A 19,848-nucleotide genomic window follows, 5' to 3' on the forward strand; every position below is an offset into this window, starting at 1 on the left:
GCAACACCAGGGCTAAAAGTGTGTGCCAGGCACTAGCAGACATTTTTGCCAGGGTAGGTTGGCCCTCCGACATCCTCACAGATGCAGGGACTAATTTCCTGGCAGGAACTATGAAAAACCTTTGGGAAGCTCATGGGGTAAATCACTTGGTTGCCACTCCTTACCACCATCAAACAAATGGCATGGTGGAGAAGTTTAATGGAACTTTGGGGGCCATGATACGTAAATTCGTAAATGAGCACTCCAATGATTGGGACCTAGTGTTGCAGCAGTTGCTCTTTGCCTACAGAGCTGTACCACATCCCAGTTTAGGGTTTTCCTCATTTGAACTTGTATATGGCCGTGAGGTTAAGGGGCCATTGCAGTTGGTGAAGCAGCAATGGGAGGGATTTACACCTTCTCCAGGAACTAACATTCTGGACTTTGTAACCAACCTACAAAACACCCTCCGAACCTCTTTAGCCCTTGCTAGAGAAAACTTACAGGATGCTCAAAAAGAGCAAAAAGCCTGGTATGATAAACATGCCAGAGAGCGTTCCTTCAAAGTAGGGGACCAGGTCATGGTCTTAAAGGCGCTCCAGGCTCATAAAATGGAAGCATCGTGGGAAGGGCCATTCATGGTCCAGGAGCGCCTGGGAGCTGTTAATTATCTCATAGCATTCCCCACCTCCAACCGAAAGCCTAAGGTGTACCATATTAATTCTCTAAAGTCCTTTTATTCCAGAGAATTAAAGGTTTGTCAGTTTACAGCCCAGGGAGGAGACGACGCTGAGTGGCCTGAAGGTGTTTACTATGAAGGGAAATGTGGTGGTGGTGTGGAAGAGGTGAACCTCTCCATGACCCTTGGGCGTATGCAGCGACAGCAGATCCAGGAGCTGTGCACTAGCTACGCGCCAACGTTCTCAGCCACCCCAGGACTGACTGAACGGGCATACCACTCCATTGACACAGGTAATGCTCACCCAATTAGGGTCCAACCTTACCGGGTGTCTCCTCAAGCTAAAACTGCTATAGAACGGGAGATCCAGGATATGTTACAGATGGGTGTAATCCGCCCCTCTGAAAGTGCATGGGCATCTCCAGTGGTTCTAGTTCCCAAACCAGATGAGGAAATACGTTTTTGCATGGACTACCGTAAGCTAAATGCTGTAACTCGCCCAGACAACTATCCAATGCCACGCACAGATGAACTATTAGAGAAACTGGGACAGGCCCAGTTCATCTCTACCTTGGACTTAACCAAGGGGTACTGGCAGGTACCACTAGATGAATCTGCCAAGGAAAGGTCAGCCTTCATCACACATCTCGGGCTGTATGAATTTACTATACTCCCTTTCGGGCTGCGAAATGCACCCGCCACTTTCCAAAGACTTGTAGATGGTCTCCTAGCGGGATTAGGAGAATATGCAGTCGCCTACCTTGACGATGTGGCCATATTTTCGGATTCCTGGGCAGACCACCTGGAACATCTACAAAAAGTCCTTGAGCGCATAAGGGAGGCAGGACTAACTGTTAAGGCTAAGAAGTGTCAAATAGGCCTAAACAGAGTGACTTACCTTGGACACCAGGTGGGTCAAGGAACTATCAGCCCCCTACAGGCCAAAGTGGATGCTATCCAAAAGTGGCCTGTCCCAAAGTCAAAGAAACAGGTTCAATCCTTCTTAGGCTTGGCCGGTTATTACAGACGATTTGTACCGCACTACAGCCAAATCGCTGCCCCACTGACAGACCTAACCAAAAAGAAACAGCCAAATGCTGTTCAGTGGACCGAAAAGTGTCAGAAGGCCTTTAACAAGCTTAAAGCGACACTCATGTCTGACCCTGTACTAAGGGCCCCAGACTTTGACAAACCGTTCCTAGTAACCACAGATGCGTCCGAGCGTGGTGTGGGAGCAGTTTTAATGCAGAAAGGACCTGATCAAGAATTCCACCTTGTAGTGTTTCTCAGCAAAAAACTGTCTGAGAGGGAAAGCAACTGGTCAGTCACTGAAAAAGAATGTTACGCCATTGTCTATGCTCTGGAAAAGCTACGCCCATATGTTTGGGGACGGCGTTTCCACCTGCAAACCGACCATGCTGCACTGAAGTGGCTTCACACCGTCAAGGAAACTAACAAAAAACTTCTTCGGTGGAGTTTAGCTCTCCAAGATTTTGATTTCGACATCCAACACATCTCAGGAGCTTCTAACAAAGTGGCTGATGCACTCTCCCGTGAAAGTTTCCCAGAATCAACTGGTTAAAATCGTCCTTGAGATGTGGAAAATATTGTTAGTCTTTATGTACTTGGTAGTATATTTAGAGATGCATGTGTCTTATTAACTCTGTTTTTCCTAGAGCTCCAGGAAGAAATCCCAGCCAGTGTTTCACCCTAGCTGAGATTTGGGGGGCATGTCATAAATATAAAGGGAAGGGTAAACCCCTTTGAAATCCCTCCTGGCCAGGGGAAAGCTCCTCTCACCTGTAAAGGGTTAAGAAGCTAAAGGTAACCTCGCTGGCACCTGACCAAAATGACCAATGAGGAGACAAGATACTTTCAAAAGCTGGGAGGAGGGAGAGAAACAAAGGGTCTGTGTCTGTCTGTAGTCGTCTTGGCTGGGGCTAGACCAGGAATGGAGTCTTAGAACTTTTAGTAAGTAATCTAGCTAGGTATGTGTTAGATTATGATTTCTTTAAATGGCTGAGAAAAGAATTGTGCTGAATAGAATAACTATTTCTGTCTGTGTATCTTTTTTGTAACTTAAGGTTTTGCCTAGAGGGGTTCTCTATGTTTTTGAATCTAATTACCCTGTAAGATATCTACCATCCTGATTTTACAGGGGGGATTTCTTTATTTCTATTTACTTCTATTTTTTATTAAAAGTCTTCTTGTACAAAACTGAATGCTTTTTCATTGTTCTCAGATCCAAGGGTTTGGGTCTGTGGTCACCTATGCAAATTGGTGAGGCTTTTTATCCAACATTTCCCAGGAAAGGGGGGGGTGCAAGTGTTGGGAGGATTGTTCATTGTTCTTAAGATCCAAGGGTCTGGGTCTGTAGTCACCTAGGCAAATTGGTGAGGCTTTTTACCAAACCTTGTCCAGGAAGTGGGATGCAGGGTTTTGGGAAGTATTTTGGGGGGAAAGACGCATCCAAACAGCTCTTCCCCAGTAACCAGTATTAGTTTGGTGGTGGTAGCGGCCAGTCCAAGGACAACGGGGGGAATATTTTGTACCTTGGGGAAGTTTTGACCTAAGCTGGTAAAGATAAGCTTAGGAGGTTTTTTCATGCAGGTCCCCACATCTGTACCCTAGAGTTCAGAGTGGGGGAGGAACCTTGACAGGTGGGATCAACTGTTATGAATGCTGGAGAAGCAGGAGTGGTTGGAATGATGAACTGTTAGGCTAGCTTGGTTTTCTAGAAACTTTTAGAAGATAGGCTCCTGATAATATGGTTTCAATATAAAGCTGGATTGCTTTGGTTTATTTTTCAGCCTTCACTGTATTGACTTCCCTTGGCGGTTGTTCCTCCTTATAAATCTAAACATAAAATCTTCTGATCAGTACTTGGTGATTTAGTTTCTAGTGGTTACCAAACTTCAGTGAATGAATTATTCTTATCTTAGGGTTTGTACTGCTATCCATAACAGCAGTGTCAGATCTCCTTCCTTGTTAATAAGATTGACAATAGTGAAGACCCTAATACAGTGGAGTCTCTTGCTTTTCTTCCTTTTTCAGTTACAGAATGCTGTAGAGGGGGGTTTGGTTTGGGGTTGGTTTTTTAATCAACATGCCTAAAGTTGAAGGACATTCTACGAAACAAGGGATTGATGAACTGACTGAAGCAATGGGAAGGGGAGAGTGAGATGGTACTCCTGGGACCAGGGCTTCAAGGCTATCAGATCAAGGACATGCATCTTCCTGGGGGCTAGAAGTGCTTGAGGGGCTCTCATTTTGTTCCCTGCTGGGGTTGAAGAGAACAGCACAGCTTCTTTGGGTGCTGCTCATACATATATCCTTGGTAGGAGTTTTCACTAGTCTAGGAGATACACAGCAGCTTTTCAGCTCTCCTCCAGGTTGCAACAACGGTTATGTACAGTTCTGTAGGTGGGAGTGTTGAGGATTTTTTCCTTTATGCTAAAAGAAAAGGAGTACTTGTGGCACCTTAGAGACTAACCAATTTATTTGAGCATGAGCTTTTGTGAGCTACAGCTCACTTCATCGGATGCATACTGTGGAAACTGCAGAAGACATTATATACACAGAGACCATGAAACAATACCTCCTCCCACCCCACTCTCCTGCTGGTAATAGCTTATCTAAAGTGATCATCAAGTTGGGCCATTTCCAGCACAAATCCAGGTTTTCTCACCCTCCGCCCCCCCCCCACACACACACACAAACTCACTCTCCTGCTGGTAATAGCCCATCCAAAGTGACCACTCTCTTTAAAATGTGTATGATAATCAAGGTGGGGGGGGCGGAGGGTGAGAAAACCTGGATTTGTGTTTCATGGTCTCTGTGTATATAATGTCTTCTGCAGTTTCCACAGTATGCATCCGATGAAGTGAGCTGTAGCTCACGAAAGCTCATGCTCAAATAAATTGGTTAGTCTCTAAGGTGCCACAAGTACTCCTTTTCTTTTTGCGAATACAGACTAACACGGCTGTTACTCTGAAACCTTCCTTTATGCTGTTCCTGCTGCAGGGAAGGAGGAGAGAAGTGAAACCACAGTGCCTGCACCCAGCCTTTTAAGTTCTCCTCAAGCTGCTACAGCTGATTTTTACAATTCCTTGGTGAGGGGTGCGGCAGGGGAGAGTCATCCTTTCCTTTGGGCTGCCTGTTGCTACTAGAAGGAAGAGAGAAATGAAACTGCAGAGGCTGTTCTGAGCCTTTTACACTCTTCATCCTCTCATGTCAGCTTGAGTTCAGTTTTTCGGACACTCTTATCTCCAGCCATGTATCCGCAATACCTTTCTAGGGTGTTTACATGCGGACTGCTCATGACCCATTCTGTTTTATGTTTATCACAAGTCATTCCCTGTTTCAGGGTGTATATCAGCGGGTGGTTATTTTCCTTTGAAATGGCAGAAGTTTGATTTTGTGCATAATACCGCTTTGGTCGGTTCTGACACAGATTCCAGGACCCAGAGCTGTCTGTCTCCAAGCTTGTTGGAAGGGATGATTTTATAAATGTTTTGCTTACTAGTTGCTTGTTTGTGTACTTGTATTCATAGGTGCTGGACTAGGGGTGCTGGATTGAAGTGATTTCCATCATATGCAGGGTGTACAGTTTGGTTCAAGGCTCTCAGCACCGCAACTATACAAATTGTTCCAGAACCACTTCTTCTATTTCAGCTACAGAAAACGTTGGCACCCACCATTGTTCTGATAACTACCCTATTCCTCTTTCTGTTTTTAGATTTTTGGTTTATAAAGAACTAATTGAAACTGTATCGGTTATCCACTTCTTATATTACTAATACAGTATTAATTATTTATGGCTTTATAACTGTATAACATTTCTTCAGATAACCTTTTAACATCTTGAATGGTTACCATTCTCCAATAATATATCAGACTTTAGACAAGGTTTTTACCTTTAAGACATAATAATGCTCAACTCCTTGGCTAGTGTTCTTAATATTTTTATTCTGGGCCATCCATCTTAGATAGCATCAAGAACATTTTTTAGACATTCTTGCTACTGGAAAAATTACATGGATGTTAAAAAATTGAAGACTAAAAAAAGACCCAACATTTGAGTAAATTTAGTGTTTGTGAAAGATGCTGTGCAGGCATCTCTAGGATGAAGTCTGTTCTTTACCCACAGTTTGGGTGTAGCACAGAGGCTGGCAATATAAACTTCTCCATTGCTTGTTCAGATTACTAGCAAGGTGTCAATTTTTATTTGTGACATTTGTTTACTAGGAACTGTACCAATTCCACCAATTTTTTTAAACAACCATCAGTTGTTAATGGCTTTCAACACTGTCAGAGGAGACTGTGTTTGAACAAGTGACTTCAAGAGGAATCCTTGGAACCATTCACACTAGGACAAATGTGGCCACTGTGGCTTTATGCGGCCACCAGGGGGGTTTCCCTGCGGCCACGACAGCTCCCTAGGTGGTGATGGGGAGGCAGCAAAGCATCGGCCCCTTCTCCCCTCCCCTGCATTGCTCCTGGATGTGCAACTCTGCACCTCTCCAGAGACAGGCTGGGCACAACGCTGAAGGAGCAAGAGGAGTTCTCTACCCGGGAGGGATGGGGGGACTTAGTGGAGTTCAGACTTCACCCCTTGGTTGGTTGAGCAGTGGAGACTCAGGGAGCCTGGCTGCAGACTAGGGCTCCAACCACGGTGCTTTAGTTTCCAACTCCTGGCCGCTCAGTGGTGGGTTCCGATCCCTGGCTCTGGCCGCGTGATGCTGACCCCCAATTCCACCGGCGGCTGCTGGTCCCAGGCACTGACCCCCATCTGTGTGCTCCAGCCCCCAGCCCTAGTCACTGGCCGCAGGTGCCGGCCCCAGCTGCCAACCCTGAGCTCCAGCAGCTGCTGGCCCTGGGTGCAGATCCCCGGTGCTGGGCTTGGGCTCCGATGGGTGCTGACTTTGTATTACCAACCCCTAGCCCTGGCCATGCAGCAGCAGGCACAGACCCCAAGTGCCAGCCCCAAACCTTTTGGCAGTCAAACCCTGGCCACACACTCTGACCCCCAGCCCTGGCCACTGTCCAGGGCACTGCTCCTGGATGTCGACCCTGGGTTCCAGCACGCGCTGTCCCTGGGCACTGATCCCCAGCCCCAGGCACCAGCCCCAGGTGCAGATCCCCAGCCCCGGTTCCGCAGCAGCAGGTGCCGGCTCCAGTTGCTAACCCCCGATTGTGTGGCAGTGGATGCTGATCCCTGGCTCTAGCCACGCAACTGCGGGTGCCGACCCTGGGCTCCAGTCGATGCTGACCCAGGGCACCGACCCCAAACCCCAGGTGCTGACCCACACCTCCGACCACGCGGTGATGGGGCCCCCCATCCATCGCCCTTGGCCTCTGCTGCCTCACCCCCAACTCCTCCATCCAAGTCTTAACTTGCCAGGACTCGCTGTCAAAAGTGATATTAACAAACACACAAATATCACTTTTCACAGCATTATTTTTATTATTGAGTCTGCAAAAAAACCCCTACATAAATAAATGACATGATGTGGATGTGTACACATACATATTCATTTGTTTTTCCAAAGGTAATCGAGTATTTTAGGGGAAAATGTCAGTGTGGCCACCAGCAAGTGTTGGTGGCCGCACTCTGAGGCCACTAAAAAATGTGTTGTGAGAACCCCTGCACTAGGAGAAGTGGACTGTTTGTTCTCTTACTATGAAACTATTGATAGACTTCAGTTTCAGAGAGCTTTCTTGAGACAACTTTCTCTCCCACTGGCTTTAAATCTGGGGACTAAGAACCTTTTCAATTTGAGCCCTTTTCCCCAGAAGTAGAATGCATTTAATAGCTTAAAAATACGGTGTTTAAGAAGCTGTGCATCCTGGAATCCCACATGGCAAATACTGTTAGTTTTCCAAATGAAAATAGACAAAATACACTGCCCATTACATACCTTTTGTATTAATTTTACGTATTTTTAATTTAATTACAGTAAAATTAATTTTGCAGCATTTTAGATTTATAAACTTTAAAACAAACCAAGGGCAGAATATATATTTCTTTCCCCATTTTACTTTTGTCTTGGCTTTTTACTTTTATAAAATTTCTCTTTTTTTTAATGGGAATAATATAGTCCATATTGCTATATTTATTTGTTTGTTTATTTATTTATTTATTTATTCGCCTTTCTAATGGTCAAAGAAAAAGCTCTCTCTTCATATGTATCATTCACCAAAACATTCATTCACAACTGGGTTTGTGTGGTAGTGAGCAATTAGCAAAAGCATCATAAACTGCACCTTTATTAGGAATTGTTAGGTCAACAGAGGGAACATCCTGTCATATATCAAAACCAGCAATTCATTATGTCTCTCTTGCATTATACTGTTCTATATAATTATGTGTTTTGTATGCAAACTATCAAATATCAAAAGAAAAGTTACTGTTGATTCATAACATTGTTAACGTCTCTAATGCTTAATACCAGCATTAAGATCAGCTTTTCTTAATGGTTTCCTGTCTTTAAAAGCTGTTATTTTTCCTCCATTTCCTAGTTGAGCAGAATTTTAAGTTGCTGTTCCAAATCTTTGCCAGCAAAACATTCATAACCCCAGCTGAATGCTCTTTTTGAGCCAATTAGCCTAGCACTGTTGTTACTGTTCAAGTCTCTAAGATCTCTTTTGTGTAAATCCTTCCTAGTTAGAAGATTCTACATTTTAATATGATTAAATTGTGACAGGTGACTTTTTTATCTAAACAAGACCCATAAGGTAAAATAATTGCTTGATTAGTACTGAAGACTTGTGTATTTCTACTGGCTACAGTGCAAATATATCATCACAGAAATTAGGGGGACTGTTATTTAGGAGGCAAGGTCACTCAAGTTCTAGTTTTTTAGAGCCTATAAAAACAATTCTATTTCAATGTCTACTGTAGAAATATTAGATAAACTACCTAAAAATGTCAGCGCTGTACTGTATACAGGAAGTCTCAAGCATTTTACTGCCATGTAATTGTACATATAAACTGTTCTGTTTGAAGCACTGATTCCATCTAGTGACAGGTTAGGTGACTTATAGATGTATGTTTCCAAAAATATTCATGTTTAAAAATATCTGATCAGGTAGAAACTATAAAGAATGATTTTAATTTCTTGTGCAGTACTGTATCATAATTCTTGGAATTTGAGCCTCAAGGCAGATATATATCTTTTTACTGGATGTGTGTTAAAATCAGTAAGAAGAGTTTATCCTTGTGTGTATTGTAAAGGATTGCCTGTAAGCTGTAATGACTCTGGTTTTTTTATATACAGATTCTTTTACATAGAGCCTTTAGGACAAAAAAGACCCGAGAAAATCACAATGAGAGGACCCTTTTTTCTTTTCAAAGTTACTCCTGTAACACAGGAGATATTTTTCGGATACCAAATGAGGAATGAATACCGTTATGTTTAGCAAAAAGGTAGTTTTGTTAACGGTTGCCCTAAAATGTAGATGCTATTGTTACTGCTATTGTTGCTAATGGTGCTATTGTTACTAAGGCAACTTAGTTCTTTGTGCCCTTCTAATGGCATTTATAGACTTTACTACTGCACCTCAGCTACTGCATCTGGTTGTGTAGCTTGGGCCGCACAGGGTGGCCCTAATTTTCAGTCTTCTTCCTCCAGATGGAGAGGTACGATTTTGCAGCATCTACATGATGTAGATAACACTGCATTACTTCAGCTGCAACACTGCATTGCTTTATGTTCCTTTGTTATAAAAAATGACCTATGGATAAAATTCAATGGATACTCTTTGTAATTAAATTAGCAGGAGTCTAATATGAAAATTCCGTTGAAGCATTATTTTCTACCTTTCAGCACAAAAATCTCATTCATAGTAGAAATAAGTGGAATGTTAGTAAGAATAGATCTTGTGTTAGAGCGTTAGGTTTGATATTAGGCCTAGTCCAACAAGTCCATGAGTCATGCAAACACTTCTTGTTTTGTTCCTAGAATTGAACCTTCCTTTCTTCATAGCAGCTGAATCAGTCAGCATATCAGGATAGACTGATGACACATTCATTTTTTCAGTGTCTTTAAAGCACTTATCCAGACCTCTGGGTGCTTTTACAGAAACATACAAAGTCAGAGGTAAAATTCACAAACAGCATAATGAAGTGCCCCCAAAAATATTTGCCTGAGATGATTAACGATGATGAGATCACATCCACAGAACCTCAGTATAGAACTAATCCAACTCTCATTCTACTCAATGGAAAGACTGCTGTTGTTTACAATGGGAGCTTGAGCTGGCCCCAAATCCACTCACTCAGTACCACATAGGGAAAGACAGTGTCTTAGCTCATGCATTGTACTTTCTTTGTTGGAAAAATAACTGAAATCACATCCTATAACTTGATCATATTTAGATTACCATTTTATATTTAAACCTCTCTGAACAAAAGGGTCTGACAAATTTTGTCAGATTATCTATTTTTGCCTTTTTAATGGCATAATCATGTTTAGCGAGAAAGGGCATTTGGAAATGTGTACATGAGTATATCATCTTCTGTCCATACCTCACCCCCTTCTGACCCTCATGTGAAAGGTCTCACCATTCTCCTGCTTGATTATATTTATAACCTGAGGTTGTAAAGCACTGGTTAGAAAAGTCTCCTTAAAAGCTAGGCACATTTTCCTGCAGACAAAGGGTCAAAATGAAGCAAATATTAGTTCTCTGTAATGTCCAGAGACAGTGCATTTTTGTGGTCAGATTATAATTTCAGTGCTGAATTTATTGTGTAAGTGGTAAACTCATGTCTCTTTAGAACACAAGAATTTAAACCAAGAGAGTTAACTGGGAGCATTATAATGTATATAAGGCAAATAGGAGAGCTGAGGAAGTGAACTCCATTTTAAAAAAACACTTACCATGTATGTACTGTACAGGACATTACAGAGCTATCAGATCAAAACTTGAGGTTTTAATAATCATCACTGAATAAAACCCACACCTAATTTTAACTAAAAAATTGTATTAACTGCTTTTGAAATATACAAAACTGTTGTAGTGTATAAGGGATTTAGTGCAGAATATTGAATCATTCAATCCCATAAGAGATTCAGCCTACTTATAATAAAGTTAAGCATGTCGCAGGATCAGTGCCTGCATTGGTAGATGCCTTGGAAAAACATAAGGACCTGATCCTGCAGTGTCTTGTATGTGGACATAAGGGTCTAAACTAGATATAGACTGATTGCAAAAAAATTGTCAATAAATAACCTCACATTGCCAACGCCAGCTGCTCAATGCCATAAGTCACCCCCCCCCCGTCCCCTGGCCCCAAATTATAATATTAAAAAAACAGCCTTTGGATTCATCATTTCCCTTCTCAGTTTTGAACTTTTAAGGGTCAAGTTTTCACATTTTTTCTCTGCAACCATAAGGATTAAAAACTGACTCTTTTTTAATGAAAGCTGAGATTTAAACAAGGAAGAAAGGGAAATAATATAAATAAAGACAATATTTTGCATGTTACATGTTAATGGCTCAGCTGGTGGTGTCCAGAAACTTACCCATCTATATTTTTAAGTAAAAAAAAAAAAAAAAGGTAATAATTGAATTTTCTCTTTGTGTGTATGTTTGTGGGTGGCACATATAGCAATAACTACAATTAAGGTTGCTTAACACTTTCCATTATAAGACCCTGTTTTCAGCTATTTATAACTTTGCTAGTATTTAACCATTCAGGCTGAAATTTTTCACGTGGGGGGTCTGCTTCAGGGCGAATTCTTTGGGAAAATTCAACTAAAAGGTTTAGCTCTAGTGCCTCCATGCTTTGGATGAGGGACTTGAAATTTCCCAAGGTGGTTGCTTGGCATCAGGGATGTGCCTTTTGCTGTCCTTGTGAAAATCCACCCAAATTTGGCCAAGTTGTGAGCCTCTGAAAATCACAACTTGCACATGCTCAATGGAGTTTTGTTAGAATTTGGTAGCCAACTTCTCTTAAGATTCTGACTGAGTAGGCTCCATCCCTCTGCAGCTCCTACACACTGACTGGACTGCACATACACTATCCCACAGAGTGACTGATCATGCTCCAGCTCAAGGCTGCAGGGGCTGAACTGGACTTTCTCTGCAATTGCTCCTCATGGCTGCTTGGAGTTGCGTATGCTGGGCACAAGAACTATGTTAACACAGAGGTAAGGTTGTCCACTGGTGCCTTATGCCATTCCAGAATATGGAGAGTGGCTTAACTTCAACATCTGAAAACCAGGAAATACAGAATTAAGATATATGCTACCCTACAAAACACAACCTTAACTCTGTCTTCTTTGAACTAGTACTCTACCCTCACAGATCCTATAGAACAGCGGTTCTCAAACTGTGGGTCAGGACCCCAAAGTGGGTCATGACCCCATTTTAATGGAGTCACCAGGGCTGGTGTTAGACTTGCCAGGGCCCAGGGCAGAAGCCCAAGCCCAAGCCCCACTGCCCTTGGGATTCAACTTTGTCCTCCTCCAGCAGGGCGGCGAGGCTTGGGCTTCACCTTTGGACCCCCACCTGGGGTAGTGGGTCTCGGGCTGGCTCAGGCTTCAGTCTCCGGTCCTGGGGTCCTGTAGTAGTTTTTGTTCTCAGAAAGAGGTGATGCAATGAAGTTTGAGTCCCTGCTGTAGAACAATTTGGGAACAGAGCGCACGAGCACTGCAGGATGAAGTCTAATATCTTTTCTGTATTAAGACAAAACTCAGGTTAGAATCAGATGTAGCAAACAGGGGATGCCTACACCTGGCATTCACTCAGGCACAGCCTCCTCCACACAAACCCCACTTTCCCAGAGAATTCCTTCAGAAACATTACCTTCACTCACTCCTCACTAAGACCACTCTTATGTATGCCACAGCACTTCTCACGATTCTCATGGAAGGAGACATCCTTGTTCACTCCCACTAACATAAATAATCAAATTCAGCACTGAAATGAGGCACACATGTACCTCTCTTCATATCCCAGTCACAGCTCTGCTAAGCTGTTCCACCATTCAATCCCTCCACCATTTAGCAGAGCTACACCTTACATAGTGAACGCAGCTGTAGTGCATGCAGGTAAATCTGAAATACCATCAAAATCAATGGCGTGTTCACTTAGTCCTTCTTCATATCCACTTATTATAGATTCATAGCTTTTAAGGCTAGAAGGGAAAATCTAGTTTGACCTCCATTATAACTCAGGCCATAGAATTTCATAGATTCATAGATTCATAGATTCCAAGGCCAGAAGGGACCATTGTCATCATGTAGTCTGACCTCCTGTATAACACAGGCCATGGAACTTCACAAAATAATTCCTACAACTTATCTTTTAGAAAAATATCCAATGTTGATTTAAAAATTGTCAGTGATAGAAAATCCACCATGACCCTTGGTGAGGTGTTCCAGTGGTTAATTGCCCTAATTGTTAAAATTGGATGCCTTATTTCCAGTCTCTATTTGTCTAGCTTCAGCTGTCAGCCAATGGATCATTATCTCTTTCACTGCTACATTGGAGAGCCCATTATCAAATATTTGTTCTCCATGCAGGTACTTATAAACTGCAATTAAGTCACTCCTGGACCTTCTCTCTGTTAAGATAAATTGATTGTGCTCCTTGAGTCTGTCACTATAAGTCATGCTTCCTAATCCTTTAATCATTCTTATGGCTCTTCTCTGAACCTCCCCAATTTATCAACATGCTTCTTGACTTGTGGGCACGAGAACTGGACACAGTATTCCAGCAGTGGTTGCACCAGTGCTAAATACAGAGGTAAAGTAACCTCTCTACTCTTATGTGAGATTCCCCTGTTTGTGCACCCAAGGACGGCATTAGCCCTTTTGGCTGCAGCATTGCACTGGGAGCTCATGTTCAGCTGATTATTCACCATGGCCCCCAAATCTTTTTTCAGAGTCACTGTTTCCCAGGATAAAGTCCCCTATTGTGTAATTATGGCCATCACTCTTTTTTCCTAGAGGCATACATTTACAGTTAGCCGTATTTAAAGGCATATTGCTTGCTTTTGCACCCAGTTTACCAAGCAATCCAGATTGCTCTATATTAATCTTCTGTCCTCTTCATTATTTATCACTCTCCCAATGTTTGTGTCATCTGCAAACTTTATCAGTGATGATTTTATCTTTTCTTCCAGGTCATTGATAAAAATGTTAAATAGCATAGGGCCAAAAAATGATCCCCATTGGACCCCACCAGAAATACAGCCACTTGATAATGATTCCCAGTTTACAATTACATTTTGAGATCAATGTCAGCTTTGAGTCAGCTTTTAATCCATTTAATGTATGCCATGTTAGTTTTATATCATTCTAATATTTTAATCAGAATGTTGTGTGGTACCAAATGCCTTTCAGGCGTCTAAATATATTACATCAACACTACTACCTTTATAAAACAAATTTGTAACTTCATGAATAAAGATATCAAGTTATTTTTACAGAATATTCCATAAACCAATGTTGATTGGCATTAATTATATTACCCTCCTTTATTTTTTTTTATTAATTGAGTCCTGTATCAGCTTCTTGCTTATCTTGTCCAGGATCAATGTCAGACTGACAGACCTATAATTACCTGGATCATCCCATTTACCTTTTTTAAATATTGGCACAACATTAGCTTTCTTCCAGTTTCTGGAATTTCCCTGTGTTCAAAGACTTATTGAAAATCACCATTAATGGCCCAATCACCTACTCAGGCAGCTCTTCTAAAACTCTTGGGTACAAGTTATCCAGACCTGCTGATTTTAAAATGTCTATCTTTGTAGCTGCTGTTTTGAGCTTAATAACTTATGTTCTACTAAAGCATCTTCATCTGCTTGATGTGAAGACTTCAAGAGATGGAGAATCCTTGGTAATTTGTTAACTTTTGCACCACCCTTAATGACCCATTCCCAGTGGCTATTGCCAACTCCAAGTCACGGAGTTAAGGTTGTGTTGTGAAGATGGATTGTTCCTTAAATTTGAATTTCTTTATTTTCAGAGGTTTAAATTTGCATTACCTTAATTGTGTTTCCTGGTTTTCAGAGATTTTAAGATTGGCCACTCTTCACATTCTGCAAGGGCAAAAGGCAACCTGAATGAGGTTTTGGGGCATATAATTCCCTGGTGTACTTTTTTAAATGATTTCTCAGTGTGACAAGTGTGGAAATCTGTCTGTGCAACTTATGAGTTCTAGGTGATGCATGAAGTTTTTATGATGTTGTTATAATGAAATTGCTATATCATGAGAAGCTCCTATGTGGATATGTATCCACCATCTCTCATAGAACCTGCAACATATGCACATCAAACCGAAGCCCTTGAGGAGTACTTAACTTTAATGACTGTGCTTTGACTGGGAAAAAAAGATATGCTAAGGTGGCTTGCTTGAGGTGGGAAAAGGTACTTCCTCCTCCTGTCTGAAGGGAGAGGAGAACAAAAAATGAGATTAAACTAGTTAGGGACATAAAAGGTAACAAGAAGGCATTTCACAAATACATGAATAGCAAGAGAATGACCAAAGGCTGGGGAGGCCCATTACTCAAAGAGAAGGGAAAAACAATAATAGAAAATGCAGCAATGTGAAATGACTTTTTTGTTTTGGTTTTCACCAAAAAAAGCAAGCAGTGATTGGACAACTAATATAATGAACATCAATGTAAATGGGGTAGACTCTGAGGCTAAAATAGGAAAAGAGCAAGCTAAGAATTACTTAGACAAGTTAGATGTCTTCAGGTTGGCAGGGCCTGATGAAATACATCCTAGAATATTTAAGGAACTGGCTCAAAACATCTCTCATCCATTAGCGATTATGTATGAGAACTCATGGAGGATGGGAGAGATCCCTGAGGACTGGAAAAGGGCAAATATAGTACCTATCTATAAAAACAGGAATAAAGACAGCACAAGGAATTATAAACCAGTCTGTTTAACATCAGTAATGAAGGTAAAGGTAATGGAGCAAATAAGTGAATCAATTTGTAAGCACCTAGATGAAAATAAGGTGATAAGTAGCACTCAGCATGGATTTGTCAAGAACAAATCATGTCAACCCAACCTCATATCCTTTTTTGACAGGGTAACAAGCCTCGTGGATGGGCGGAAATAGTAGATATGATATATCTTGATTTTAGTAAGGCTTTTGGTATGATTTCACATGACTTTCTCATAAACAAACTAGAGAAATATAGCTTAGACAAACCTATTATAAGGTTGGTGCACAACTGTCTGAAAAACTGTACTCAGAATAGTTATCAATGGTTCGCAATCAAGCTGGAAGGGCATATCAAGTGGGATCTCTCCTGGGTCTGGTTCTATTCAGTAACTAGATAAATGATTTGTATAATGGCATAGAGAGTACACTTACAAAGTTAGCAGAGAATACCAAGCTGGGAATACCAAGTGCTTTGGAGGACAGATTAGAATTCTAAGTGATCTTGACAAACTGGAGAAATGCTTTGAGTTGAATAGGATGAAATATAATAAGAACAAATGCAAAGTACTACACTTGGGAAGAAATAATCAATTGCACAAATACAAAATGGGAAGAGACTGCCTAGGAAGATGTACTGCAGAAAAGGATCTGGGGCTTATAGTGGATCACAAATGAAATATGAGTTAACAATGTAATACTGTTGCAAAACAAGAGGTCATCATTTGGGATGCATTAGTGTTAGTATTAGGAGTGTTGTAATAAGAACACAAGAAGTACTTGTAAGGCCTCAACTACAGTACTGTATTCAGTTCTGGGCACCACACTTTCGGAAAGATGTGGACAAATTGAATAAAGTCCAGAGAAGACCAACAACAATTATTAAAGGTCTAGAAAACATAAACTATGAGGAAAGATTTAAAAAATTGAGTTTGTTTCGTCTGAAGAAGGGAGACTCCTGGGGGTCATAAGTCTTCAACTATATAAAAGGTGGTTATAAAGAGGAGGGTGATAAATTGTTGCATCGCTGGAGGTTTTTAAGAAAGATTAGACAAACACCTGTCATGGATGGTCTAGATAATACTTAGTCCTGCCTCAGTGCAGGGGACTGGACTAGATGACCTGCTGAGGTCCATTCCAATCCTACATTTCTATGATTCTCACTTTCTAGAACCGACTCACTTGGTACTGACCAACTGGGACTTATGCTTACAAGTATTTGCCAGTTTTTTCAATGACCCTCACAAAGCCCACCCTTACGAAAGCTCCAGCAAACAATAGGGTTGACCCCTTCCTATGTTGCCCAGGTCAGATGTTTGGCTATACCACTTGAAATGATGCTGCACTCCTCCATCAGTTTTGGCTTGGCCTTTGCGAAGAACTAAAAGGAGAGCTGGCAAGGTTGGAAACACAGTTGCCAACTTTCACCTGGTAAATAAGCACCCCAACTTTCACAATAAACCAAAAATCAAGCTAATCCCATTTCAAAACAAGTGCAAAACAAGCCAATCCCTAAGAACTTCAACACTCTATGTGACTAGATCCCCCAGGCATGCAGTCTGGGACTGTGGTGGGCCTGCTGTGCACCCCTGACTCTCTCCCCCCTTTACCCCTGCTTGCCCCTTGTCCCTGTTTGCCCTCCCTTGCCCCTGCTTGCTGGGAACTGATAAAAAAAAAAGAAGCAACAAGCTACAAGCCAACCAAGCAACAAGCTACAAGTAAAAAACTAGCCAACAAGCAACTCACGCCAATTAAGTCAAAAACAAGCCCAATTTCTGTGTGGGGGCGTTTTCTGCGGGTTTCGCATGTCTATTTAGAACCCCCACTTTCCCCCACTCCAGTATAGAGGCCTTCATGGACCTGTGCATCCAGATTGACACCAGACTGCATGAAAGGCAACTGGAATGTAAGAGTAGCCTGCCTACCTCCCACACTTACCCCGGGCTCAGTCCTCAGGGCCAAGTGTGCTTGGCCTTGATTGAGTCTGGATGAATGAGAGTGCAGAAAATGGGAGAACCTTTGTTTCTATTGTGGAGAAGCAGGGCATGTATAGTCCACGTGCCCTGTCAAAACTCCTGCTAACCTGATGACAGGCAGGAGACTAGCACCACACAAGGTGGGGTACCTGAGCCTGGGTACTGCCAGAAAGAAACCTTGAGATTAGGCTATGCCAGGAGTTCCTCATCTACTTCTGCTTCTACAGATTCCCCTGGCCGCAGGTAGTATGGACCTTTCTATAAATGGGCCTTGAGTGATTATGGAGCAGGGGACAATTTGACAGATTTTTTTCCATGGCCTAGGCCCTCAGTTTCCCAGTACAACCCAAGGTTACCCTGGACCTGGTAGAAACAGTAGATGAGTCTCCACTGGCATCAGGCCGAGTTACACAGGAAACCATACCACTGGAAATGGTGATTGGGGGGCATCAGAAAGTCCTACAGTTTAACCTTAGTGTACAGAACAGTAATGTATTTAGAAATAATTATAGATCCTTCTAAATTAACTGTGCTACCCGAGGCTACTTTCCAAATGATGTAAAACACTCTTCCACAAGCAGAAATTATCAACATGCCCAGCAGTCATTCTCACTTATCTGCATAGACCGTGTGTAAATTATTATCTTTCAGAAAATAGTTAGAGCTTCTTCTAAAGTAGCTATACTAAGTGCATATGTTCCAAAGTATGAAACTACCTTGACAGAGGTAGATAATAGCAAGATGCCCACCAATCATTCTCAGTTTTTCTCTGAGGGAAGGTCTTGAGTTGAGTGCATGGATGCAGCTCAGGTTCAATGGCTACAGCATGTCACCTTGAGCCATCTGGTTCTTGTGACATCAGGATGCCTGGAATCCTCCATCCTACTTTCACCGCGGCGTCTTGCTACACATGCTTATTTCATTCTCTTTACTCCAGGTAGTAACGCTCTGAGTTACTAACTGATCCTGAATAATTTCTTCAATATGACACACCAAAGGCTCAGATAGAGGCATGCACTAGCTGAGGAAAAATCCCAAGAGACTGAGATCAGTTTGGGGTGGATCTGAACTCTAGTTTGAGCTCCAGCGGTGGCCAAAAAAGTTAGAGGAATGAGTTGATTTTGTAAAATGCTGGGTTTTTTAGAACAGCTGTATTTTGGTAATTCTTTGCACAGATGACCCCAGATTTGGATTGGTAATCCTACATTACACCATCATGAGATACAGTACATTTCAGGACAGTCTGAGCAAGTTTGTGATTTTAGAGCACTTAGGAAAAATAATCTTTAAACAGAAAGCAATGCTCAACCCAAAATATACTGGAACTAGCATCTTGCTATCATACACACAGATGTAGTACTCTTAAACATATTTTTAATATAAAATGTAGAATTTTTAGATGTAGCTACTAAAAGAACAAAGCAAAGTTAAGATCAAGCAAAATTATTGTTATATTTTGATTAATGAAAACATTATTGTGGCCCAATTCTGTGTTTCTTATGCACCAAAAACTTTAATTGAAAATGAATGGGAGTTGTGCATGTTCAAGGTATACAGAATGGAGTCCTCTCTGGGATACCTATGCACACACAAAATCAAAGCACAATTTTCTTATTTTTAATTTATTGTATTTTGATTGTAATGAATATTTAAAAGTGCCTATTGTAAGCTCTAGGTGCACTTGCCATAAATTATACAGTCACATAAAAAATTGAACAGCTGCTCCTCACCCCAAAACCAAAAAATAATTAATTAGGAATAAAATCAAAACCCAAACAAGTTCTTCTCCCATAGAAATCTAATGGTAGCCCCAGGCTTGATTCTGCAAGATGTTGAATGTGTCCTATATGGATACTCAGCACATATAACAACTCCAATTATTTCAGTCTGTAGAGCGCAATCCAGCTCCTATTGTCAGTGGGTGTCTTTCCATTGACTTCAGGGGAACTGGACATGAGGTTTAATTCCTCCTGATTTAGGGAACTGGGGGAACACAGCACCTCACATGACTGGGCCCTTAATGTTTGTACAGCTTTTTGAAAATGAAGTGCTGTTTACTCCAAGGGCTAATGTATTATACTTAGCACTTACATAGCACTTTAAATTCAGAGCTATTGTAAGTATTTTCTGATGTGTGAACTCAGTTGGACTACTTATCTGAATAAGTTTCGTGTGTGCTTAAGCATAGATCTAGTTGGAATTTTTGAACAATTTTTGGGGGGTTTTAAAAATGGTCTTTTTTAAAACAAAAATTCACTTTTTAAAAATCCATGGCATTTTACAATTTTAATTATTGTTTTACAT

General features: G+C 41.5%; 1 protein-coding gene across 3 annotated transcripts in view; it reads left to right on the forward strand.

The window, feature by feature from the left end:
* Nucleotides 1–19,848, forward strand: part of KCND2 (potassium voltage-gated channel subfamily D member 2) — a 433,131-nt gene that overhangs the window by 253,204 nt on the left and 160,079 nt on the right. The window lies entirely within an intron of this gene.

The sequence above is a fragment of the Lepidochelys kempii genome, chromosome 1, assembly GCF_965140285.1.
Source record: "Lepidochelys kempii isolate rLepKem1 chromosome 1, rLepKem1.hap1, whole genome shotgun sequence".
Classification (NCBI taxonomy): Eukaryota; Metazoa; Chordata; order Testudines; family Cheloniidae; genus Lepidochelys; species Lepidochelys kempii.